This window comes from Molossus molossus, unplaced genomic scaffold (genome assembly GCF_014108415.1).
Source record: "Molossus molossus isolate mMolMol1 unplaced genomic scaffold, mMolMol1.p scaffold_m16_p_14, whole genome shotgun sequence".
Classification (NCBI taxonomy): Eukaryota; Metazoa; Chordata; class Mammalia; order Chiroptera; family Molossidae; genus Molossus; species Molossus molossus.
Window position 1 is genome coordinate 37,049,674 of NW_023425349.1, and position 26,949 is coordinate 37,076,622.

Here is a 26,949-nt window from a genome sequence, read left to right on the forward strand (position 1 = left end):
GGGTGACAAAGATTTGCCTCCATCCCCAGGCAGGATGAGTGGACAGCGCAGACTGTGGTCAGGAAATGGCAAACCCTGTCCTGCCCCACATGGAAAGCACAGTTTACAGTGTCTGGTGCACAGTGAGTGACCACAACATGGTTTGTAATAGTCGCTATATTAGACTCTCGATGGAGAGCTTGCTTCTTAAGATTTTTGTGGCCCCTCTTAGGAAACTTGAAACAGGTGGAACTGGAATTGTCACAGACCTTTTAGGGGCACTGCTTAGAGTTGTTCTCAAAAGCAGCAAATCCAGCCAAATTCACACTCAGGCAGTCTGGCGTCGGTCTTTGCTCTCAAAGCCGTGGGCGCCCCAGGACGTGTCTGCTCGCTGCTTGCTGTTGTCAGGCCAGCCTGCGGGCTCTCCCCTTGGCTTTCTCTGACTGCAGGCTCAGGCGGACCAGAAGTACGTACTGGGGAGTCAGACTCCACAAACAGCCCTCCGCCAGCAGTCGAAACTTGGTGGCTATGTACTCCAGCGACTCCTCAAGTGTGGAAACTCCCAAATCTGTTCTTCCTGGTCCCTCACAGCTTCCCAGCAGGACGGAGCCCTGGGAGCCCAACTGCCCACAGCATGACCTGCCCACAGCATGACCTTGCCCTTCAGTGTACTTCCACCGGCTTTCTTCCCTTCCTGGGCTCACTGTCCACTCCTCTCCTGGTTCTTTCTGGGATCACCTCCCAAATAAACTGCTTGCACTCAAATTCTTGTCTCAGGGCTGGTTTGGGAGAAAGCCAAGCCTAAGGTCCTGTCTACCCTGACCTCCTTACCTTAAAGTCCCCCCTTGCTTTAATCTAAACTCTCCCATTGGGAAACACTCTCACATGGGTTATTTGTACCTTAGAGTGAATTTAAACCAATGTCTCACCATTCCCCAGGTGTCTTCTATTTAATGGTGAAATCAACCAAACCCAGTCGCGTTGGCTCCATCCTGTTTCATGAACTATGGGGAGCTGACCTTCTTTTTCCGAAGTCGCTCCTCTGCTTTGTATTTTGAGGTGTTGCAACACGTTGTTCCTTCTCTCTCCAGTGACCTGCTAGGTTTCTACCCTTTCAGAAACAGCCACCTTGTGGAAGCAGAGGAAGAAAGGACACGTGTGATTCTGTCCCTCTGCCCATCTCTCCAGTGCCAGGGCAGTTCACCGGGTGCAGAGCTGCAGCTGTCACATCTGCATGGATGCCTTGGATCTTTAGTTCCACCACTGGCTCCTCATCCAGGCTCCCACTGTCTACTTGAACGTTTCTACTTACCTGTTCCTTATTCTCAAATAGAGCCAGAATACCTTGTCTTTACCTTAAAACATATTCTTTAATTACGTTGCTTATTTATCTCAAAGATAACACCATTTCTACAGTATTCCAGTTCCCAAATCTTACAGTCATGTGTGATGTGCGGTTCCTCCTTCTCTTTGACTCCTCAGCCCTTCACCACTGCCCAACCCTAGCCACGCCTCTCCCGGTTCAAGGTGCCCTGTAGCAGGCTGGAATAATTCCCTCCAAGTTCTGCACTTACTCTGTCACTATGAAGCTCAAATAAATAAATAAATAAATAAATAAATAAATAAATAAAATGCCAGTAGCTCTACTGACTTCAGGATAAAAATCTAAATTTCTAAAAATCGTGTGTGCTTTTCTGTGTCTTATTTTATTATTATTTTTAAACCCACTCTCATCTAGCTAAAGTCTTTATTCACTTGATCTTTCTCTATTTCCCAAAGAGAAGCATCTCCTTCAGCTAGGCTGTTCTATCCAGTGGCTCCCAAAACACTCATCTGATCTCTGGGTCTTTGCTCATTTGTCTTAGGGAACATATCCTGAGCCCTTAGTGTGTGCTGGGTCCTATGCAAAACACTTGCAATGTAAATGATCTCATTTGCTCTCTACCACGACTTGATGTACTAAAAGTTATTGTTGTCTACATCTTATAGATAAAGAAACTGAGGAACCAAGGAGTTAAGGCACTTTGCCCCGTTATACAGCTGACGAGTGGCAGTAAAGGATGAGAACTCCCTTCTGCCTGACTACTATTAAGAAAGAAAACCCAAACTTGGAGATTCTTTCAATATTGTGTCCTTTCAAAGTCACGCTGAAACATTGTCTAAAAGGCCTCAACAGGGAGTATCTGAGTCTTCAGGGAAATATACCTTGTTTGACTTAAGTTGACTATCAATTAGAACCCAGACTCTGTGACGTTCCTTTAACTCAGTGAAGGTTGGCAAGTTGCAAATGATTTGTATGTAGTAGACATGCAACACTTTTTACCCAGTAGAAAAGGGAGCTCCCAAATTATAGCTTTGTTGTCCTGTAGAACACTAATCAGTGTTGTTTTTAATTTAGCAACTTTATTTTAGTATTCTGACTCTCATTAATAATATATACTTTGATTTCTTCTTTGTTCTGTTGCGTCAGCTTTATTATCCAACTGATCCCTTCATTAATGAGCTAAGTGGCTCTTTGAAAGGTGTATACAATATATTTTTATGAGAATCATGCTTTTAACTTTGAAAATTAAACTTTGACAATACAGAGCCTACACACTTAATTATTCTGCTCAATAACTCAATGCCCCCCAGTTCCAGAATGCCTGTCCTTCATATATCCAAACTTTCACATTTAAATGAAGGCTCACCTCTTCTCTTAAAATCTCTGAATATTCCAGTTTATGCCCATCATTTTCTTCTTAACTTTGGAACACTCATTGGTCTTAATGACATACTGTTAATTTTTACCTTATTGTCTAATTCATCTTTTTATATCTATATCTAGTGTGCCATCTATCTACACTCTACCCCTTCCAGGTGAACAGAGAACCCTAAGAAGTATTTCTTCAAGAAGCACTTGAAATTATTCATATATTCTCCCATCCCAACTCGATCCCCAAGTTTCTTAGAATAGCTCTGGGCACATAGTATATGTTCAATAAATACATGTTGAATAAAATTTAATTGCGTTTTGCAGATTAACCTTTGCTACAGCTCTGAATTCTCCAGATTTATATTTAAGTAACTCCAGACAAAACAGAGAGACATTGTATCGAAGAACAAGTAGCTTTTAGGAAAGAATAATAGTGACTAGGAAATTCTGTTATCACAGGAGGAGGGGGAGAATGTCTTGTGCAAGCCCGAGGATCCCAACAGTTAACTTTAGAATTTGCCCACAGAGTTAAACCTCCTTCCAAATGCCACTTTTCTAAAAGCCAGCCCAGGGGCAATCTGTGCTTGGTCTTTTTCAACCACAACTCCGTTTAATTTCAAAACAAGGGGAGATAAAATATGCTAATACACAGCAAGTCTCCCCATTGCTATTCATTAGGAAGTCCCTTTCCAGTGTGCAACTCCAGTCTTCCGTGAATTCACAAACAAATGATTGCCCTTGTTACTGGCATTCCACACCGGTGATAAAACGTGTGAGTGAAGCAGCCTCAGCCCAATTGTGCGGGTTTTCTTCTGGAAGGTGCTGTGTTCTTTGTCTTGAATATATGGAAATGTATCTACGTGCACTTGGATGTTTTAACATAAGTGTATTTCTGCCTTCGAGGACATTAATAGGAAATCCTCTGAGACTTCCTTTTGGAGGTGATGGTAGTGATGGTGATGGTGGCGGCGGCAGTGGTGTGCTTTTTGAGTTCAGAGTCTTTGCACTTGAGCTAGGAGCCGGCTGCAAGCAGGGGACTGTTTAGCATGCCATGTGGGCCACAGCCTCTGACATCTTTAACTAGAATAGCAAAGGGCTGGGAAAGGAGCACGGCGGAGTACTTGCAGCCACGAGAGAGCGGGGTTGGAATGCTGGCTCTGACCGCAAATTGGTACACGGAACGTGTGTTTTTCATTAGGCTTGCTACAGTAATGCTGGTTTCTAGCATTCCAAAGGATATTCAGACTTATATTAAATTAAATTCTCCTTTAAAAATCACTCTATGTTGGAACAACATGAAGGATCAGACGGCAATCAAGAAAACTCAGGAAACATAAAACACGAAGGCTAGCTCTGGCCTTTGCTTATGTTGCCGGTATGAATGTACAGTGTGTATTATCCATGATTCAGTAGGTAATCTGGAATGTATCTGAAAGATGCAGCATTGCCTTGAGCTTTTGATTGACTTCTTGGCTCAAATATATGTATGTTAATAGCGATAGTCTATACCAATGCAATAATTTAAATAGTCCATCACAGGTTTTCTCAGTAACTCTAGGTAGAAATGCTAGTGTTCCAGACTTCTACCCACTTTCCTTGTTCCTCTGCAAGATGACTTTGAGTGTGTAAAGATTCCTGGGTCTTCGTGGTGTGGGGTTAACGGGGAGGAAGTCCCAAGCCTGCATGTTAAGCCCCTGTAATGTTTCTGCTCCAGTCTCCCTGATTGTTGCATGCCTGATGCTGAAGTCTGTGGATCAGGGACTTGTTTGCTATCTCAGCTGACTTGGTCACAGGCAGATGGACTCAGGAACCAGCAGTACTTCATCGAGACTGTCACTGGCCCCCTATGTGTCTCCTTGCCACGCCTTCCACCTGGCCTCCTGGCCTGCTTCCAGCTTCTGCCAAGGGCCAGTTGGCCATGCCATGGTTGATCTCAGGGCAGAACTGCTGCCTGCCAACTCAGCATCCAGACTACGGGGGAACTGTGGGAGGCCCGGAATGCCACCCCGAGAAACAACACCCTCCGGGCTTGTATTGTGAAAGCCTGGATGCAATGAGGGGAATTTTGCCAGATTGACCCAAAAGAAGTATGTGTAAGAAGCAAAAAATGCTGCACCCTGAAGGAAGAGGTGACCGACCGTTAGCAAGCCAGTTTAAAAGAAAAGATGGGCTCTTTAGAAGTGTCCGTGAGGGGACAATATCTGCATTCCACTTCTCTGCAACATCCGATGGGCTTGAACTGGGGTGCTCAGGGGATGGTGGGGAATGTATGAGTGGTGCCACTGAGAGCTATTGTAAAGGACTCTTGTGCCCGCATTTGCCCCAGAAACTTCAGGGTGTTTCTGGTCCTCAAGGGAGATGCACAATGGGCAATGGGTCTGTCAGGTTAGAGGGAGAGCCCTCTTCGAATATTCCGGAAGGCATAAAGACTTCTAAAATGAGCTCTGATCATAGAAGGGTGAAAGAGGGAACCCCAATACTTATTAGGATTGAATTTCACCTGCCTGATGAGTTGGGGTTCAGAACAGATTACCCTTGTTTAGGGATAGAAAATAAATGTGATTATTTCTCTCACTGTAGTATGTGGGCTAAAATTCTTAGCCACACTTCAGAATGTGAGGTAGGAAAAGAGAAGGACTGAATGGTTTTCAGTGGTCACATTCTGGGGGTCAGGATTAGGAGCATGGTGATGGGCCTTTCTGGTTTTTATTCTGTATTTATTTTCATTGTGTAGATCACTGACCTCATGACTCCATTCTGACATTACTTGTGTAATAAGAATATATAATCCAAAGAGAAAGGTTGAACCAGATGATCTCTAAGAGTTCTGGCAACTTTGTTACTCTAGAGAATGCTTTGTGATGCTGTCCACTACAAAGGAGAGTGGCCCGGCCACGCATGCCCAGCGCCTCACCTCTCCAGGCGTGACCTTCCACAACAGGGCCGCACAGCCTTTTCATCCTATACAGGTATATGCTCCCCATTTTCCCATTCTCCCCTTAAAACCACCTTGGGAAGCTTTCATAACATACCAGACACTTAGGCTCCACCCTCCAGATACTCTGAGTCAGTTGGTCAAGGAACATAGGCCTCCGTAGTTTTCAGAACTCTAACGGCAGCCAAATCGGAATCATGCTAGACATTTCCTGGGGGTCAGCCTCAATGCCGCGATGGTTCCCCCCTCTGCCTGTGTCCTGCTTGGCCTTCCGTCCACACCAGAGTCCCTGTAATCTCCTTTTGTCAACATCCTATCTGTCCTGGAAGGTCCTTCCAAATCCTACCTTCCTCTCAAGGCTTCGTTCCCTGGCGAGGGTCTTTCCCTCTTAAGAACCTTCAATGGACTTTATTCATCCTTCTCATGTGATCTTTATTTTGGCACGTTTGCAATGTAGTTAGTTGGGTGTTTGCTCATGTACAAGACTGAAAGCTCCTTGAGGCAGGCAGCCTGGGTAGAACCATTTTTCCCCAGGCCCTGAGGGATGCGTAGAGCTCTGCCTCCCAACAGCGGGAGCCAAACTGCACTGGATCTTCACAACCATTGTAGCCAAACTATATCCCTACGAACCCAATGACATAAATGTTTGTGGGAAGTGGAAGGACAAATAGATCATATTAGCTTTCAGAAAAAGCACAGCTAAATACTCTTCCTTGAAAACAAAGAGCCACGATCTTTGTGCACTTACTGCAGTCGCTGCAAGTCAGATGGAGAAACTGCCTGTTACTGAGACAGTGTCAACTTGAATGGAGGGTCTTGGGTCTAGGAATTCTGATTTCACTGAAATGAGCTCACAATTTTCAGCTCCTTAGTGTCCTTGGGGAAGGAAAAAACATATCCACATATCCAAAATTTTAGTCCAAAAAGTACAGAGAAAGCAAGTCCAAAGAACATATCAGTGTCAGTTAAGTGGGAGAGGGGAGAAAAATACATATTCCTTCCAAAATGTGCACACACCCCACACTGATTCCTAGGAGTGAAAGTGTTCACCAGAGCATTCCCACAGAGACAGTGCTGTGCAGTCCAATTGGGATGCAAACCTCAATTGCACAAAACCTCTGGATTTAACTACCGATGTACAGGAAACACAGGTACAGACAGATGTGTTCAACAACAGAACGGGTGCAAGGATCAAAATCCAAGCTGGGAAACTGCAGTATGATCTGGCTGTGTCGGTGAATAAATCGCAAAAGGGGATAAAAGAGAAGGGTAAATTGCAGATTAAAAGAGGCCTTAAAAAGTTATCCCCCTGCAGTTGTGGAACCTCAGAAAAACCTCAGGAATTAGAGCCACAGAAATACCTCAAAATGTGGGGACACAACAGAGGGCTGGGAGGCTTGGTTGAAAATTTGTTTGAGAAGCAGCCAGACATCTAGATACAACGGATTAAATGCCTGATGTATAGAACATCTGTGTAAGAGACTCCAGATGGGTTCTTAGAAATCTAGACAAATATTTTAAAAATTTACTCCAGTAAAAGCAAAATTTTGTATAGGAATAGAATGTACTTTTAGTACATTACATGGCTCGGTGTAAATAATGTTTATGTAGCCATAGTAACGTAAGCAATAGAAGGCCATTTCTTAAAAAAATAAAAAAGTAGTGCAGCTCTGCCCTGGCCAGTTTGGCTCAGCGGTTGAGCGTTGACCTGTGGACCAAAGAGTCCCAGGTTCAGTTCCGGCTAGGGGCACGTACGGAAAAAAAGAAAAAAAAAAAGTAATGCAGCTCTTTTGGAAGGAAGGGGGGCATATATGTGAGAAGGTAGGTAGAATGAAATCCTCAACACCCATAGCATAAAAACTACGAATATTTAAAGGTGATTGGAATCAAGAAATAGCAGTATTTCAGTTGGTTGTTTTGAACTAGGAAGCTAAATCCCACAAGAAACATGAAAAATAGTTGGAAGTGGTTGCCTTTAGAAAGCTGAAATTGAGGATAGAAAGCATGAGGCAGAGAAGGCTACATTTCTTTCTTTGGGAGAGAGGAGGGTTACACTTGACCCTTTAAGCCAGAAACATATTAGTTAAATTAAAACATCAATTTTTAAAAAAGGTAAGGTATTTGTATGTTAGCTAGGTAATTAACTGGTCACTACTAAATTCTGTCTTTAAGAACCTCTGATCCTCTAGCAAAATTCTACAAAGCCTCCAGCGGAGTGCCTGGCGGAGGGCGTGCTGAGTCTGTGAGTTCCCAGGCCTCCAGCTCCAAGCGCACTGCGCCTGCCTCCATGGGGCGTGGCCTTGTGTGCTTGTGGGGGGGTGGGGGTGGGGGTTAGGGTGGGGAGGGGGGGTTTACCTTCCACTTCTGAGGGGGAGTCCGCCTTGGCCCTCCACTGTGTGTGTGCGTCTGTGTGTTCCAACATCGTCTTTTTAATTTATTTTTTTATTGTCGGCATGGTAAGTATATTTAAAAAGTTTTAATGATTAATTTAAAATATATGTATTTATTAATAACAGTTATATTTAACTTTAGGGTAAGTACACTATTAATCTTTTTAACAAGGATATAATCAAATAGCAACCAATAATGCCTATTATTTGGAAAGTTTATTTTCAATTCAGATGGTCCATAAAAATTTTTTCTAAAATGCAGTGGTGGAAAATATATAGTTTCTGTCCACTTTGTATGGAAAATGCATTTATTATTGCTATGCTTTTACAAAAATGTAAGCTCCATAAAAAGTCACAATTTTTGCTTCTTTTGTTTAATGCTATAGATTTGGTGCCTGGAATGTAATAGGTGCTAGAACATTGTCAATCAAAACGATTTTATTTAAAAAAAATAAAGACTTTTAAAAATAATATTGTTATTGAAGCATAACACATATATGGCAAAGTACACATAATATGTATGGTTTTAAAAAATTTATATATAAAATTATTTTAATCCAACTTTTTAAATTGTTCTTAGAGGGAGGGTTAGCCCAAAATAACCTACTAAGTCATGACTAAAAGTTAAACTCTCAAAATATTTTTTAAGTGAAAAAATTTTGTGGTAAAATATACAGACCATAAAATTTCCCAACACAACCATTTTTTCGGCATACAACTCAGTGGCATTAAGCACATTCACACTGTGGATGGAGGATAGTAGTGGGACCCCCTTTCTCTTGCAAAACTGAAATTCTGTATCCACAAACCCACAACTTCCCATTCTCCTGTCCCCCTAGACTCTACCAACCACCATTGTACTTTCTGTCTCTATGAATTTGATGACTCTACTACCTCATGTAAGTGGAGTCCTACAGTATTTGTCTTTTTGTGACTGGCTGATTTCAATCAGCACAATGTCCTCAAGTTTTATCTCTGTTGTAGCATATGTCAGAATTTTCTTCCTTTTTAAGGCTGAATACGTTTCTATTATTTGGATAGACTACATTTTATTTATCCATTTATTTCTCAATTTTCACTTGGTTTATCCCACATCCTAATGGGTGTTAGATGGTATTTCACTGTGGTTTTGATCAAAACACTTTTGCTATTTCTTTTTTTAATTTCTAATTTGGACTTTATTTTATATCTGTGGATTATCTTTAGATGGAACCTCTACGTCTCCATAAACAGGGTGTAGCAGATGCTCAGCTTGAGCTGAGCTGGGAGCTCTACGTCACGGTGTTCCAGATGAGCTAAGGTGACAAGCCTGCTGGAAGTCTGTTTGATGGTGGCAAAGCCTCTGCTGAGGTTTAGGGCTGTTCTGGTCCAATGTTGTCTGCCATTCATTTCTGCCCCAGAGTCCCTTAGACTCTGCTGTGGATCCTGAGCAAAAGCTCACATGAAGTACAAACTAAAAAACTGATTTTGATTAAAATCTGTTTATGCTATTGCTTTGTTTCTCCAAGACTAAACACACACACCCAGCGAGGAAGGAAGCCATCTTTCTCTGAGTGCATCTTCTAAAGTGAGAGAAATCCTGATTGTGAGACAGAGAGAAGGTGGTCAGAGCCGGAGCGGAGCCTGCCCAGGGGCTCACTGTGCCCACGAGGCTGCTGACTGAGCTCTGAGGGGCAGTGGTGTTTGGCGGGAGCTGTGTTCTGTGTTGCAAGTGACGGCAGCGCCTGGGAGACGTCAAGAAACATCTGCCCAACTTGTTAGTAAGCTCCTGCGAGCCACCCTGGACTGTCTCAGAAATACTTAAGGGAACTTTCTATGGAAAATTAATTTAGAGTGGAGAGTAGAGGACCGGTTGGGTGAAACACAGACTATTATTGTTACTGCGACTCCATCTGTACCCAACGCTGGAGCAACAGCAGGAAACTTAAGATGCGTGCAGGTAAAAGTTTGGGGATCCAGTTGCTAAATGGCTGCTGGCTGGAGCCTGCTGGGTTTAGCAGCTATTTGAGGAAACCTATCCCCCTAGTCCTACACACATTCCTGAGATGTGAATCAACCATTTCTTCTATAGCATTTCTTACTTTGTTGTACTAAAACAACAACAAAAACCCCTCATGTTCATATATTTTCAGGAAGTGATATCATATGTACATAATGGTAAAATTAGCCCCAGGATTTTACTCTGTTGAAACACAACAAAAGAAAGCTTTGTCACAAATTAGTTACAAAGGTATTATTGGTGTCATGTAACTATGATTTCAGAAGCAAAACAATGATTGCATGAGTTATGCCTAAGTACGAGAACAACCCACATATTACCAAGAGCAATGATAATCAAACTAGCTTACTGTTAGGCCCTTAAAAGATTTTGGTTTAGATGTAATGCCAACCTGAACTGTCTAAATACACTTTGAAATAGGTACACTTGTAATGCCCAGTGTGAATAGAGAGGAAAGTGTGTGTGTGTGTGTGTGTGTGTGTGTTGTGTATCCAACTTACAAGAAACACCTTTTCTATATGGGCAAAAACTGTGAACACATACTCACATACGCATGCTTTTATTAAGAACTTAGAATATGGATGTATATGGAATCTAATTAGATATGGATGCAGTAAGTAATAGCTGTGGGAGACCAGAACCTCCAAGCAGTGGGGGGAAAGGATGAATTATAACTTAAAGGACCAGATGAGGTGAGGTCCAGGTTTGATCAGGCCCGAAGGGTTAGCAAGCATGCCAGCACCAAAGGTTAGAGCAACAAGGCAAAAATACTAAAGCTGGTTAGGTTGAGATATCCCCAGAAATCGTTGGGAGAGAATCTGTGAGAAAAAGATCCAGTTGCTTTGGCAAAGAAAATGGCCACATGATTTCCCAGGGCAAGGGAGAGAGCTGACCTTTCGAAAGTCGGCAACTGGGTTAAAATTTATGCATTAAGCTTTCTATCTGCAAAAAATAACTTCCTTTATTTTTCATTACTGAACTCATCTTTCTCTGGAGCCTTCCAGCTAATGTAAACTTGCCAAATTGAATGTAACCCAATCTCTGCGGGTTTAATTCAAGTTCAATTCAAGGTTAAAGTCTCTATCAGGACAGCCCCCACCCCCTGCCCGGAGCTCCCAAACCAAGGGGTGTGTGATTCCACTGTCTCCAGGCAAGAGGAGCTGCAAGGACCGGACTGGAATGCTGTCTGCTAGGTCTTCAGGGGTTTCTGAGGCACTGGGGCCGGATGAAGAGAAAATGGTGCCATCTGGCTCTGTTGGACACTGACAGCACAGGTGGGCTAAGTTGGTCCCTTTTCTCCTCGTGGGTAAGGGGCCATGATTGATTGCTCTTGAAAACGCCCCCATCTCTTCAAGTTGATTAGGCCCCATTCGGTTCTTCTGTGTTCTATGGATTCGTTCTTGCTGAGTCAACCAGGTCGTCCCAAGTGTGAGCACACCATTCTAGAGCCCCCGTGGCTTCTTTGTCCCTTGTATGATAGCTCCCCCAGGAAGCTAGCCAGCCTTTCCCTCAGTCCTCTTCTGTGCACCACCTAGAGCACCGGCCGAAATCCTGGAGCCCTCCTACCCCAGATGAAGTGCCCTTTCCTGCTCACTTGTTTAGAAATCTCTGCTGTCCTCGCTGTTCTGTGCTGTGCCATATTGGACTCCATGGAAAGTAGAAAGCTAGTCTGGATGTTCTCAGATCCCCCTCACCCATCTGAGATGTCCATCAGAATTTCTATTGTCCCACGCTCTCCCTTCGGCCGGAGCCTAGGGCTGCCAGGGACCAGGCAGCATTCTCTCTGGTCTCACCTCTCCATCTCTCTCCCCCACCCTGTCCTGTCCACCTTCTCCAGTGAGGGGCCCTTTCTTTTCTCTTGGGTTGGAACTTCTTTCCTCATAGCCTCCTCCTTTTCCACTACGTCCACATACAGACTCTATATATAATGGAGATATTTATTAAATGAGATACATAAAGATATATAAGGAGGAATTTTTTTAAAGTTGTTCTTAAAGAAGCCTGGCTTTTAAGAATATTGTCTTCCTATGAACCCAGAATAATCAACTTTGCGAATTGAAGTGGTACCCCTCCTTTCCTGGGACAACAGTCTCACGAATTATCCTCAATGGCAGATGATGACAGGGAATTTTATTTCCTAAAGGATAAAAAAGTACATTGACAAGATTTTAAAGGTACCTACACACCCTCAACTACTAAAATGACACATTTCTGTTGTTCCCTCATACCCATCTTCTCAACCATGTTCTTTGTGTGTCCATTTTGAGGTGGACAATAAAACTGCCAACATAGTATACCCAAGAGTATGAACAGGTATACCTATAAATAAACACCTGGTGCACATACACTCATAAGCTCTTCATACAATCTACTCCATGTTATAACTTGGATATCAAATGGGACATGCCACCAGGTTACTTATATTTTTCTTACGAAGCATTTCCATGATGTGAAACTTTTATTCCTTTACATATAACTTTGCTATGAGTCTTTTTGAAAAATAAGATTCATAACTATTTTAGGGAAATCAAGAATAAATCATTTGTATTTCCTAGTCAATGTCAAGTGAGAAGAGCTGTGAAGGTATGGTGACTCTTTGAAGATATTCTCATTGTCATTTATTTCAGAAGACAACTTATAGCATTTTTTGTCTTGGTAGATACCTTTTTTTTTTCTGCTTGCAAACATTTTTTTTTAATCCTCACCCAAGGACATTTTTGCATCTATCTTCAGACAGAGCTGGAGGGAAAGGGGAGGAAGAGAGAGAGAGGGAGAGAGAGAAACATCCATGTGAGAGAGATACATAGAGTGGTTGCCACCCTCATGACCCCAACCGGGGCAGGGGACAAACTGCAACCGAGGTATGTGCCCTTAGCGGGAACTGAACCTGGGACTCTCTGGTCTGTGGTCTGATGCTCTAACCACTAAACCAAACCGGCAAGGGAGATTTGTTTTTTTGCTTTTAAAATTGTATGGTAGAGTCTGGCCAGTGTGGCTTAGTGGATTGAGCAACATCGCTTGGACTGAGAGGTCTCAGTTTGATTCCCAGTCCAGAGACATGCCCAGGTTGAGGGCTCGATCTTAGGTAGGGGACGTGCAGGAGGCAGCCGATAGATGTTTCTCTCTCACATCGATGTTTTTGTCTCTCTCTCCCTTTCTCTCTCTAAAAAAGCAATAAAAACATATTAAAAATAATAAATAAAATTTTACAGTAGAAACAAGAAGACAGAAACTATTCTGATCTTGGTGAGGAAAGAGATAGCATATATCAATAATAATAGCTATGCATATTTGTATAGATCTTTTTATTTCACAAGGTACATTTGCATGTGTTTTATTTTATCTCATAATAAAGAACTCTGGCAATATCAAATACACTTATAATAGGAAATGGACCATTGGTGTGGAGCCATCAAAGTCCCAGATTCAGGGTAGGGAACAGATTTTCTTTTGGTCTAAGGAATAAAGTCTCTCTTTGATTTTTTTTCATGCCATGCTGGCCTTTTGAGTGTATGTGCCTTGCTCTTACTTAGATTATCAGAGTATGTTTTCTTTGATCCCACCCAAAAGGGCAGTTATAAAAAAGGAGATTTGATCCAAAAAGTCATAAATATATGAACCTCCAAGCCAGGGAGAATTTTCTTCCCACAGACCACAAAGATACTTCTTAATAGTCCCACATCCATAACAAGATGTTCTTCCTGATTCATAGGAATTTCATAATAAACTGCATTAGCTTATTATACTATAACACTGGGTGATAAAGGGACTTAGAAGAGTGTAAGCAGAAGAGAACAGAAAAGAGGAAAGGGAAGAAACAGAGGCAGGGGCCAAACAAAATCTGTACTGAAGAAAGGGAGTACAACAAACCATGTGTGTGAGTGGGGAGGGGCCAGCTCAGGGACAGAGGGCCAAGGACAATTAGCTTTATTAGAAATAATCTAATTATTTCTTTAAAATAGCTTGTACAACTTTTAAAGTAATAGATTTAGATAAAAAAATTTAGAAACAAATATGCTAAACATTAATAGTGATTAATTCTAGGTTGAAATATGAGTGATAATTATTATTTTTGTTTGTTCTCTATTTTGTGCTTTTTAGACCAGACCATACCAGATCAAATCAAAACCAGACCAAATGGCCCTGGCTGGTTTGGCTCAGCGGTTAGAGTATCAGACCAAAGATGGAAGGGGCGCTGGTTCAATTCTGGTCAAGGGCACTTACTTAGGTTGTGGGTTTGATCCCCAGCCCTGGTTGGGGTCGTGTGGGAGGCAACCAATGGATGTGTCTCTCTCACATGGATGTTTCTCTAAAACAAAAAATCAGATCAAATGAAACTTTATGAACTCCATTTTGGCTTTATTAGTGATAGCTGCCAACATTTTCCTTTCTCTGGAGAATTTGTTTTATTTAGTTAGTGCACAACAGCAATCACTCACAGTCACGGCCATAAGTCAACATCATTTGTTGAATACCTACTGTGTGAAACTCGTGCTCAATGAAGTAGAAGATTTAGGGAGCTCTTTGAAAAGCTGATTCAAATTTCTAATCTGTAAAATGAATCTATTTTGTTTTTCTTTTGCCAGCAAGTGCTGTGTGTCTTTGGTTCATGTCTGGTCTTTGGAAAGCAGAATACAGTATTAGCAAATGTAGGAAAACACATTTATGCACCCTGGAAACTTAGTGTTGATGCTGGTCATTTTCCAAGTAAACAATTAAACCGAACTTTATTGAGATGAAAGGGTTATTGTAGTTAACTCCCAGAATTACTTGGTTCTGTCTGGGTTTTTATTTTAATTGATTTAAATCCTGTATGCTATCAAATTCCTGTTTCCCAAGTTCAAAGAGAAGTGGATGATCCAGAGAGATGAATGTTAATGATAAGAAAAGGACAAATTCAATACCCAAGACTATCCAAATAAAAACACAATATATTTTGATCCTTGGCCTACTAGTGAAGGAATTTAATCTCTAGAAACATAAAGCTTTTGGCTCAAGATTTTGAGACAGGCTGAGTTGACCATTTACAAAAGAATATGGTTGTGAATGGTTTATAGTTGTAAAAAGAATTTGCAACTCATTATTTATTCTTCAACAATAAACTTGTATTTATTTAAGACAAAGGCACATGGATAATATAGCCACAAAATTTACTTGAATATTTACATGGAATTGAGAACCTTTAGTTTTTGGACTTTTCATGCATTTTGCAAGATGGGAGAGCTAGTTTCTTCAGTTTGGTACCAGTATCAAATAATACATTTCAAAGCCTCAAGTCATTATTGTGTGCTTTTATAGGAGAGAAGATTGTTTTTAACTTTTTAAAAATCAAACCAATCCAGATTATTCTACTGCTCATTGACTGTCCATATAGTATGGACACACTCCTAGAAGTGAAGTGTTTAAGGGTGAGGGTTTTGACGTTCATCCCACTTAATCCAACTTGGGCAAATGTCTTTCTTCTCTGAACCTCATTTCTTTTTTTGTTGTTGTTTTTTGTTTTTGTTCAGACAGAGTGGGAGGGAGAGAGAGGAAGAAAGAGAGAGAGAGAGAAGGAAACATCGACGTGAAAGGGACACATTGAGTGGTTGCTGCCCGCACAACCAACCAGGACCGGGGACAGACTGCAACCAAGGTACATGCCTTTAGTGGGAACTGAACCTGGGTCTCTCTGGACTGCAGACCAATGCTCTAACCGCTGAGCCAAACCGGCCAGGGCTGAACCTCATTTCTTGTATCTGTAAAATGGGAATTAAAATTATTATAAGAATTAAATGAGAAATAAAAAAGCATTGGGATAGTTTCATAAGTCACATTTAGTTTTCAGTAAGGAGTATAGTCCTATTTTGTTATTGATGAGGTAGTTTATTCAAAATCAACCTATCCCCCCCAGCATCATTGCTGAAAATGTACCCAAAGCCATTTCTAAGATGTCATTCACTCCCCCTCTCCACTCCCTGTCTCCTTCATCTGCTCATTCAAAGCATGACTGGTCAAATTTCTTATCTGGATGTAATTTTCCATATCATCGCTCCTTTCTTTAATTTTCTCTTTTAGATTCTCTTCCCCTTTTAAATAGCCCTTTCATTATGAAAACACCTCAGAGAGAGAGAGTATACTGGTAGTGATTAATCTTTTCTTTTATAGGATATGCTTCTGGTGTATCTAAGAAATATTTGTTTGACCCAAAGTTACAAAGATTTTTCTCCTATGATTTCTTCTAGAAGTTTTATAGTTTTAGTTTTTACACTTAGTTTCTAATCCATTTTTTGTATATGGTATAAAGTATGAATCAAAGTTCATTTTTATACACAGGGTAGTAAATTGTTTCAGCATTATTTATTGAAAAGACTATCACTTATCTGCTGAATTATGTTTGCATTTTGCCAAACATCAGTTGTCTATATGTGTATAGATCCATTTCCATATTATCTATTTTGTTCCATCAGTCCACTTGTCTATCTCAACAATACCATAATATTTTGATCATTGTACCTTTATCATAAGCCTTGAAGTCAAGTAGTAGAAGTCCTTCAGTGTTATACTTCTGTTCAAAGTTGTTTAGGCTATTTTAGGTCCTTTGTATTTTCATATTAATTTTAGAATGGGACTGTCAACTTCTAAAAAAAAAAAAGCTTGCTTGAATTTTGATTGGGGATGCTCTGACTATATAGAACAATTTGAGGAGAACTGTATCATAGTGACACCAAGTCTTCCAATCCATGAATATGGTATACCTTTCCATTTTAAAGACTTCTTCCCTTTTCTTTCTTTCTCTCTTTTTTCTTTCTTCCTTTTAATACATTTTTATTGATTTTTTAGAGCAAGAGAAATATCAATGTGAAAGAGAAACATTAATCAGCTACCTCCTTCAAGCCCTACCACCAGGGATTGAGCCCACAACCTGGGCATGTGCCCTGACTGGGAATCAAATCAGGATCTCTCAGTTCATGGGACAACACTCAATCCACTGAACCACATTGGCCAGGCTTTGTCTTCTTTAATTTCTCTCAGCAATATTTGATAGTTTTAAGCATCCAGATCTTGCATATTTTTGTCAAAATTATCCCTAAGTATTTAAATATTTCTGAAACTGTTGTAAATATATATATTTAAATTTTCAATTGAAGATTGTTTTTAGTACATATTGATTTTGTATATTAATCTTATGTCCTCTTACCTTGCTAAATGCACTTATTAGTTCAGGTAGCTTTTTTAAAAAAATAAAGTTTGTAAGATTTTCTACATAGATAATTATGTGGTCTATAAAAAAGACAGCTTATTTCTTCCTTTCTAATCTGGAACTAATGCATGGGCTAAACCCTCTACATACTACAATATTGAATGGAAGTATTGAGATTAAATAGCTTTCCTTGCTCTTAATTTAAAAGGGAAAGTATTTAGTTTGCTATAATTAAATAAGATGTCGGCTGTAGATGTTTTGCAGATGTTCTTTATCAAGTTGATAATGTTCACTTTTATTCCTTATTTGCTGAGAGTTTTTATAAGGAATGGCTGCTGACAGTTGTCAAATGCTTTTCTTGAACCTGTAGAGATGATTATGTGGTTTTTCTTTTTTAGTTTATCAATATTGTGAATCATATTAATGGTTTTTTGAATGTTACACTAACTTTGCATTCTGAAATAAGCCCTATTTGGACATAATGCATTATCTATTTTTAAATATTGTTATTTGCATCTCTGTTTATGAGGGTTATTGGTCTGCAGGTTTCGTGTGTTGTTGTTGTTTTTTTTTTTCCTTGTAATGGTTTTGTCTGATTTTGATATCCTGTCTGTTGCTTACTTCAGGTCTCCTATGTTCTTGTTTTTTCTAGTTTCTTAAAATGAAAGTTAAGGTAATTATTTGAGAATTTTCTTCTTTTTTATTCAGTTAATCAAAAGTTTATATATTCTTTACATTCAATATTATTTTGTATAAAACAGCATAGTGGTTAGACAATCATATATTTTACAAAGTGATTCCCCTGATATTTCCAGTACCTGGAGACTTTTCTTTTTTACTAATGTAGACTATAAGCTTTCTTCTAAGTACTGCTTTAGCCTCATAAGTTAAATTTTTGGTATGTTTTGTTTTCAATTTCATTAGATTAAAAATATTTTTCAATTTCCCTTTTGATTTCTTCCTTGATCCATGAGTTATTTAGCAATGTTTTATTTAGTTTCCAAATATTCGGGAAATTTTTTCACTTATCATTCTGGTTTAGATTTCTAATTTGATTTTATTGCCATCAGAGAACGTACTAGTTTGACTTGAATCACTTTAACATTTCTGATTTGTTTTATGGTTTAGAATATGTGGTTAATGTTATGTGTGCACTTGGAAAGACTATGTATTCTGCTATTGTTGAATGAAGTATACCTCTTGATAAGACACATTGAAGAGGAAACAGAATCACTAATGCACACACACAAAAAAAGCATAAATGACCAGGAAACAATTCCAAATTATTTAAACTTTTAAAATATATCAAGGTCATGGGGGAGAAAGGGGAAATGCCCCAAATGAAGACAAAAGAGGCATGTCAAGTAATGGTAGGTGTAATTCTGGATGAGATACTGAAGGGGATTTTTATTTTTATTTTTTATTCTTGCTAAAAAGAACATTATTGGAATAACTAGTGAAATCTGAATAAAATCTGTAGCTTAGATAACAGTGTTTTCTCAGTATGAAGTGCCTGGTTTTGATCATTGCACTCCAATTTGTAAGAATGTGCTCATTCATAGGAAATAGGTGTGCTCTGAAATATTCAGATGAAAGGAAGCAGCATATCTGCACCTTATTCTCAGACAGTTCATCAAAGAATGATGTCTATGTATGGAGAGAGACTGATAAAGCAAACGTGTAAAGTAAATGTCGGGGAATCTATGTGAAGACTATACAGGAGTCCTTTGTACTGTTCTCACAACTACTTTATAATAAAAAGTAAAACATAAATGGACTTTTACTATGATGATGACCATTATTAACAGTGTGCTGCTTAGCAGATATTTTTTGGGAAAATTGTACTTAATATGCTCCTATTAGGAAAAGTGACATTTTTTTTTAATCCTCATCAGAGGACATTTTTCCATTTTTTTGTTCAGATTGAGTGGGAGGGGGGGAGAGAGAGAGAGAGAGAAAGAGAGAGAGAGAGAAAGAGAGAAACATCGACGTGAAAGGGACACATCAAGTGGCTGCCACCTGCACTACCCAACCAGGGCCGGGGACAAACTGCAACCGAGGTACATGCCCTTAGCAGGAACCGAACCCCGGTCTCTCCGGACCGCAGGCCGACGCTCTAACCACTGAGCCAAATTGGCCAGGGCAAAAAGTGACATTTTAAACAATAAATGATTACAGATACTTTTTAAATAGGAACTTATGTCACAGAAAGAACATTTTGGGACTGGATGCTTGAAAATATTTCCTATCAACATGTCTTTAAAAAGTTTATAAATATGCCCATAAAAGATAGTGTATTTGTACACTTAAATTAAAAAGTGGGGGAAAATATTCTCACCTGTTGAAAAGTCTTTCAAATGTTTTAGTAAAATTCTGCTCTAGATGTCTACATAACAAACCACTCCAAATTAAAATTAAGTGGCTTAAAATAATTTCATATTATCTCTTACAGTTCTACGGTAGGAAGACTCAACTAAGTGGTTTTCACTTGGGGGTCCCTCATGCAGCCGCAGTCACCTGGTGAGTGAGGCTGAAGCCGCCTGAAGATTTCTTCATTCCCACGTTGGTGTCTGGGCTAGGCTGGCTGGAGCATTTGGGCGCCGGCCAGGCATCTCTTTCCTTCTCTCTCCAGGTGGAATAGTTGGGCTTCCTCACCGCATGACAATCCTGGGAAGTAGAACGTAATGTGTGGCGCTGTTTTTCCCGAGAGCCAGTGTTCTGAGAGAAGCAGACAAAAGCCAAAAGGCTTCTTATGATCAAATCTTAGAAGTCAGGCAGCTTCACTTTGACCAAGAAGTTAAACCAGCCAAGATTCAAGGGAACGGAAGAACAACTCCTGTCAGTAGGGAGATGACTCACATTCACCCGGAGGGAAGGAACTGATGGTGGTCATCCTGAGAGAAGCTACCAACATTTGGATCCAACCTGTTAAGAATACAAAAACTGTAACATGTCCTGATTACTTCATAGTGAACACATACTGCTGTATGGGAAAATGGATATTTATCAGTCAAACTTTAGGAAGACCGTGATTGGCTGGTAGATGACATAATTTGGTCAGTATATCCAAGAATGTACTACTTCCCATTGAGACTACCTGTGTGCAGTAACATTTTCAGCTGACAGACAAACTGAACTTAGAACCAGAGTTTTGAATGGTTGTATCATAAAGTATAGAGTTAAATAAAAAAAACAACACATAGTCAATCATTGTATGCTCAATAAAACATTACTATTAATTATAGTTTTATTGAAAGAAAAAGCTTTTGATGATTAATAAATATTATAAAATATTAACTACTTTATATCATTCCGTTTAACTTCTATTTTTGTATATAGTTATGAACATAATATATCTATACCGTTGCATGTTAGAAAGAGTCAGCCTAGTGTTGTGCTAAAAGCATAGATTCTGGAGCAAGATGCCTGGGTTTGAATCCCAGATCCACAATTACTTGCTCTGTGACCTTGGACAAGTTACTTGACCTCTCTGTGCCTCAGTTTTCTCAACTCTAAGTAAGGGCAATGATAATACCTATATTATAGATTATGAGGATAATTTGAGTTACTATGGAGCCTGAGTCATAGTACTTAGTTACAATTATTACTATTTAGCAGTGTCTTTTAACATTAAAAAATGCAGATCATTTGACCTAGTGATTCAACATCTAGGTATGACTATAGAGAAATACTCATGTCTACCAGGAGGTTTGTACAGGGACACCCACTGAAGCACTATTTGTAATAAGGAAAAATGGAAATCATCTGAATGTATAGGAGAAGAGTTAATAAAGTGTGGTGTATGGATACAATGGAGTATGTCAAAGAATTCCAAAGAGTGAGGTACATTTACAGGTATTGATATGGAAACATCATCAACATATTAATTTAAAAATCAAGTTGTGAAACAATGGGCACAATATGATTCCATATATGCAAAAGACAATCATACAATTAAACCATGTATTTCCATATTTATAGTTGCATATAATATCAATATCTGCATTTATGTATAAATGTTTGTATATTTATATATATATGTATAAAAAAATCTAGAAGGACATCTGCCACACTTAGTTTATAGAGGAGTGGGTCAAATAGGATCATGGGTTTTTCTGTATTTTATGAATATCATATCAGATGTATCAGTATAATGATTGCACGATTCATTGCACATAAGTTGGTACCTGTGTAGGGGAAGGAAAGATAATATTTTTAAAAAGTGTGATCCCATATTTAAATTGTGGAAAGGAGAATGCATTGAACTTGATAATTAGTTACATAATCATGGTGAGGATGAAGAAACAGACACGTGGGTTTTTTGTTGTGCTTTCTCAGACTACATTTCAACCATTAATTTCAATGGAGTAAGAAGAATTTTTAAAATCTATATTTTTTAGCAAACAAATGAAGAGAGATTTCTTGAAGACATTTACTGTAGCTCACAGCACAAACAGAAAATCTAAGAACTCGTGCATTTTGTTCCTTTCAAAACTCATGATCAATAATAGTTTATAAAATTAAAAAACTATTGATGAATCCCCTCCACCGAGGATAGGTTCATTTTGCTACTGTAAGTTTCCCACTAATTTCCTTGAGAAATAAAAAGGAGAAGTAGATGGCAGATTATTAAATTCATATCATATATTATTCCTAAGTGAGAATCACTTTTCAAAAGTCCCGAGTGTAATTGCGCCTTGATATATAACTTCACTACATGCCTCGAAGCCATTGGCAGTTCTCCAAAGAGACCAAACAGAACTTCAAATATTATTTCAGAACACTGAGGGAAAGGGGAGAAGTGAGATTGATTTTGTTTTAAGTGACTGGAGCCGGGCTCTGCATGAGCTAGTGTTTTTTGCCTTATTCCTGTGGCTTTTGTTTGCCGATTGGAAAGTATCACCTGGATTCCATAGTTGGGCTGAAAAACCAAGAGCTCAGTCTAACAAAGGGGGAAGGAGGCATGCTCCTCCACAGCTGTCTGCGCGTGTCAGCCCAGGTTATAGATGGGAGCAGCTGTGCCTGGCCCACATGTGGCCCCATAAGAAAGGCGGCTCAGCTCTGACAGGAAGAAAAAGTGACTCGGGGATTTCAGAAAAGCAACTTGATCCCTTTATGGAAAGAGATGGTGTTTGCAGTCGTTTATTAAGGGTCAGGAGGAGTCTGAGGAGAGACCCCCATCCTCAAGGACCGTCGTCGTTTGATGGGTACCCAGAGGCCCTGACAAAAACCGAGACAGGACTTCTGAGCCTGGGGAGAAAGCCCTTCCACGTGGCAGGTGCTCAAAGGTTTTGCTGGGAGGTTTTGCTTCCAGTCCTGGAAGATGAGAGGGAAGGGGAAGAGCTCACTTGCTTTGCCCCGTTTTCAGAGGAAACTGCAAATACAGAACCGAAGCGCTGGGAGCTGGGTGAATGGTCATCATCAGCCTTCTGGCATTTCCAAAAAGGAAATCTTTCCCAAACATGCAGGGGGACCTTGTGTGATGAAGAGAAAGCACCGGAGGAGGTCGTCTGGGAGGAGGAAGGAGACAAGCCTCAAGCCCTCAGCAGCCCAGGCCACCGAGAAAAAGCATTCCTAATCAAAATGCTTTCATCCTAATCAGTGTCCCTGGTGCTTCAGGGCTCTGCTCCCCCGGGGGATCATGGAAGGCAGGTGACTAACACAGCCCGAGATGAAACAGTATCCTGGCTAATACTGGATAGGTTTATTTCATCCAGACATAAAGGGACCATTACGATATAGTCCTGAGGTTGGGCATTAAGGACACTTTCTGTTCTTTGTGTGTTTGTTTGTGTTTAGCTCTCCAATACATTCATATGATCCAATAACCAGAACATGTTCCTAGGCATACTGTCAAGACTCCCTCCTCTCTGCTGCCCAGCCCCCACCCTTCCCCACAGGCAGCCACTTCTTGCCACTCATCCTTTCAGACTTTCTTTATGTATCTACAAACACATGCAAATATAGACTATGTTTCTTCTTTTATTTACTCAGTGATAGCTATTTATAGCGGCAGTTCTATTCCTTTTTTCTTTTAGCTTTATAACTTTCCTTTCTGTGGACATACACGAATTAATTTAACCAGTAACCTATATCAATGAACATGAAATTGTTTCTAGTCTTTTATGGTTACCTACACTATAGCCATGAATAGCATTGCAAATATGTCATTTCACCCCTTTATGAGTTTTCTATATAATAAATTTCCAAAAGTATAATTACAAAGCCAAATGGCATGTGGATTTTAGAGATATGGCCAAAATGGTCTACATACTAGTAAGCAACCTCTGAGAGCTTTTCCCGCACTCACTACATTGTGTGGTCCTATTTCGGGGTTTGGGCATTCTGACAGGTGAACAGGAGTATATCAGTACAGTTTTAATTTTTTTTTATTATGCGTGAGATTAAACATCTTTTTGTATATCTAGAGTTACTTGTATTTCCTTTTCTATAAATTGATATACTTTGCCCATTTTTCTGCTGGGTTGTTTGTCTTTTCTTATGAATTTCTGCTATTGAGCCCATCAGTTATTTTTTAAATTTTTTGGTTATTGTATTTTACAGTTTCAGAATTTGCATTGGGTTGTTTGTTGTGTTTTATATTTATTTGCTGGGACTTTGTTTTTTTCATTTGTTTCAAGCATTCCTAATTGCTTTAAAAAGAAAACATTTGTGTATCATAGATGCTTTAGAATTCTCATCTGATGATTCCAATGCTAATGTCTGTGTCATCTCAATGCTAATGTCTGTCAATTGCCTTTTGTGTTTCAAGCTGAGATTTTCATGGTTCTCAGTGTGTTGAGATTTTGGATTGTTTCCTAGACATTTTGAGTATTATGTTACATGACTTTGGTTCCTGCCTAAATTTTTTATTTCAGCTCACAGTCAACCTATTCAGGTTCAGAGTGCAGGCCCTGGTCCACCTTGTGGGCTGTGGTGCCACATTTCAATTTCATTTTCAAAACCTTGGCAGAGCTGCTCTGGTCTGTCCCACCATGTGATGTGCTACCCTGAGGCAAATCTGGAACCTGGGTGAGTGGAAGATTTTCAAGACTCTATAAACCATGGTTATCTAGGTAGTAACTATTGCATCAATCCTCACATTTATCTCCTGAGGGTAAATCTAAATGCTCAGAGGCAGCATTTAAGCCCATAAAAGGAAATATTTGCATAACCACCTAATAATATGCAAAGTCTTCTCCAACGGAGTCATCGAATTTCATAGTATCATGCCTCTCCTAACACTGTTTCTAAATTACACTCCCTCAAGCCTGCCAGTTAAGAAAAGGAACCGGTCTGGAGCCAGCTGCATCTCAGACGCTTCCCTCCCGGCCAGGGCTTTCGGTCTCCCCCTGCAGGGCTCACCTTCTCAGTCAAGGGTCTTCACTCCAAGCCTTTTCTGCTTTTCTCTATTTCCAGCTTCTTTTATCTTGTGCTCACATCTCTCCTCCTTTAACACACAAGAACAACAACCAAACAAAAACTTCCTTCACCCTGCTGCTGTCCTCTGGTCACCACCATCAATCCCTTTAGTTCCAGTAAAGTTTGTCACAACACTAATCTATGAGTCTTCATATCCCACTGTAGCTCTGCTAACCTCCCATCACATCATCCCAAATTCCCCATCTATGTTTTCAGCAACCTGAGTATTGCCAATTTCAGTTAAAATATCCTAGTTTCCCCCAGCTCCCCACTCTTACTCAAAACTTTCAACTCATTTGTGTCTGTGACATTCCTCTCTTTTCCTCTCACATCGCTAATGGAGAGTTGATGGGGAAAATTCTCATCTGGGGTCTCTCATGCAGTTGCATTCAGATGGCGGCCAGGACTGGAGTCATCTAAAGGCTTGACCTGGCTAGACATTCATGATAGCCACGCACATAATGGTTTTTAGCTGGGAGTTCAGCTGGGGTGATTGACTGGAGCACCTACATGAGGCATCTCTCTGTAGTTTGGGCTTCTGACAGCATGGGTTTGCTTCTAAGAAGGGGTGTCATGTCCCAAGAGTGAGTGTCCCAAGAGCCTAGACTGAAGCTGTAAGACTTCTTAAGACCTCCCCTTGGAATGTTCCTTCTCTTACCTTGTCTTAGTCAAGCAGTTGCCTGGCCAGCTCAGGACTCAAGGGAAGGGGAATTAGACCCTACCTTGTAATGTGATGAGCAGTACACATGTACAGGGAGGGAAGCCTGAGGTCATTATCATGGAGACTATTTACCTCAATGACCATATCATTTTCTTGTGTTTAACTCTTTCACTGCTCCCCAGTTACTAGGAGATAAAGTCCAAGCTCCCTAGAATACAATGCATAGACTTTCCAGAGTTTGCCAGCACCTACTTCTCCAGCACCTTTTGCGTTCATTCCGGCCTCCCACAGTTATTGCTTATAAATCTCTCCATCCTCCCTCTGCCATAAATCTTAATGGTTATTCTCTCTTCCAAAATACCTTAAAATCCCTATTTATACTTCTTCACTTAGCCAACCCCTACTTCATTGTTTAAGACTGTTTAGACACTATATCCTCCAGGAAGTTCAGCTCACTTGAAATAGCAGCTTAGGTAGAGTGAACCATTTCTTCTTCTTCTTTTCTAAAAATTTATTTGAGAGAGAGAGAGGAAAGGCGAAGGGAAGGGAGAGAGAAACAACAATTTGTTGTCCCACTTATTTATGCATTTATTGGTTGCTTCTTGTATGTACTCTGACTGGAGATCAAACCCACAACCTTGGCATATTGGGAAAATGTTCTAACCAAATGAGCTATCTGGCCAGGGCTGGTTGAGCCACTTCTGTGGGCTCCTATTGCACCCTTGAGTGCACTTATTATTATACTTGTTATAATAATTGCATTAACATTATCTGTTTATGTTTCTCTTTTCTGTCATACTCCTAGATGGTTAGCCTCTTTGAGGCAGGAACCAGGCTCCACCCATCTTTGCAGCTTGGGTGCACAGTGCCCACACAAAGGAGATGCTTTGGGGTCTGTTGACATGTCAGGGTGCTCACTGTGTGGTAGAGGTGTCTTCTGCATTGTCTGTGATTATTCTTTCTACATAGAACTTTGCAAATCCTCTAATGCAAAACAGTAACAAAAAAAGAGAGTAAGGTATATGGTGGCTTTGTAAAGTGTCACTTGCCTAGACTAAACTACATTTCCCAGAATTCCCTACCTTGCATGTTTCAGGTTAGGGTGTGCTTCAGGAGAGACTCTTATGAGAGATTTGGAGGATGGAAGTGAAGGAGCAACTATGATGTAGCTCACATGTTGTTGCTGATTTCCTGGCTCATCTTGTCGGTGGGGAAGCAGCCGGACTTGTAGCTGCTCCTCCTTTCCCAGCATTCTTCAGCTTCTCTGAGTCCTGGGCCAGCTTTGTGATGAAAGGCACCAGTTTGTCCTGCAGGATACCCATCAAAATTAGAGACGGCAAGAATTGACATGCATTTCAGTCTTTCCTTATGGATTCCAGCTCACCCTTGCTTCTCCACTTCCTGCCCTGGTCAGCTCTCACAACTTTGTAAGGTAAGAATCCTGTGGCAAAGGTATGAATATTTACACACATACATACATACATGTATTACATCCTAGTGATTCTGTTTATCTGATTGAACTGTGACTAATATGAGTGAGGGATGTTTATCCGACAAAATTTGAGACATGTCAAAAACAGTGGCAAGCCATCTGGATTTTCTAATAATCATTGTAATAAGAACAATATAACCCATCAGATGTCCATGATAACTCTTCACCAACTCACAGGAGAGTGTGGGTATTC

The 26,949-nt window shown here is 40.2% G+C and overlaps 1 long non-coding RNA gene across 1 annotated transcript; it reads right to left on the bottom strand.

The window, feature by feature from the left end:
• Nucleotides 1-22,648: 22,648 nt before the first annotated feature.
• On the bottom strand, nucleotides 22,649-26,559 carry LOC118629245. Its single transcript, XR_004959456.1, has 3 exons — nucleotides 26,439-26,559; nucleotides 24,547-24,631; nucleotides 22,649-22,691 (listed from the first exon to the last, which is right to left on the bottom strand). It is a non-coding gene; the product is annotated as an uncharacterized LOC118629245 (long non-coding RNA).
• Between the last annotated feature and the right edge of the window lie 390 nt (nucleotides 26,560-26,949).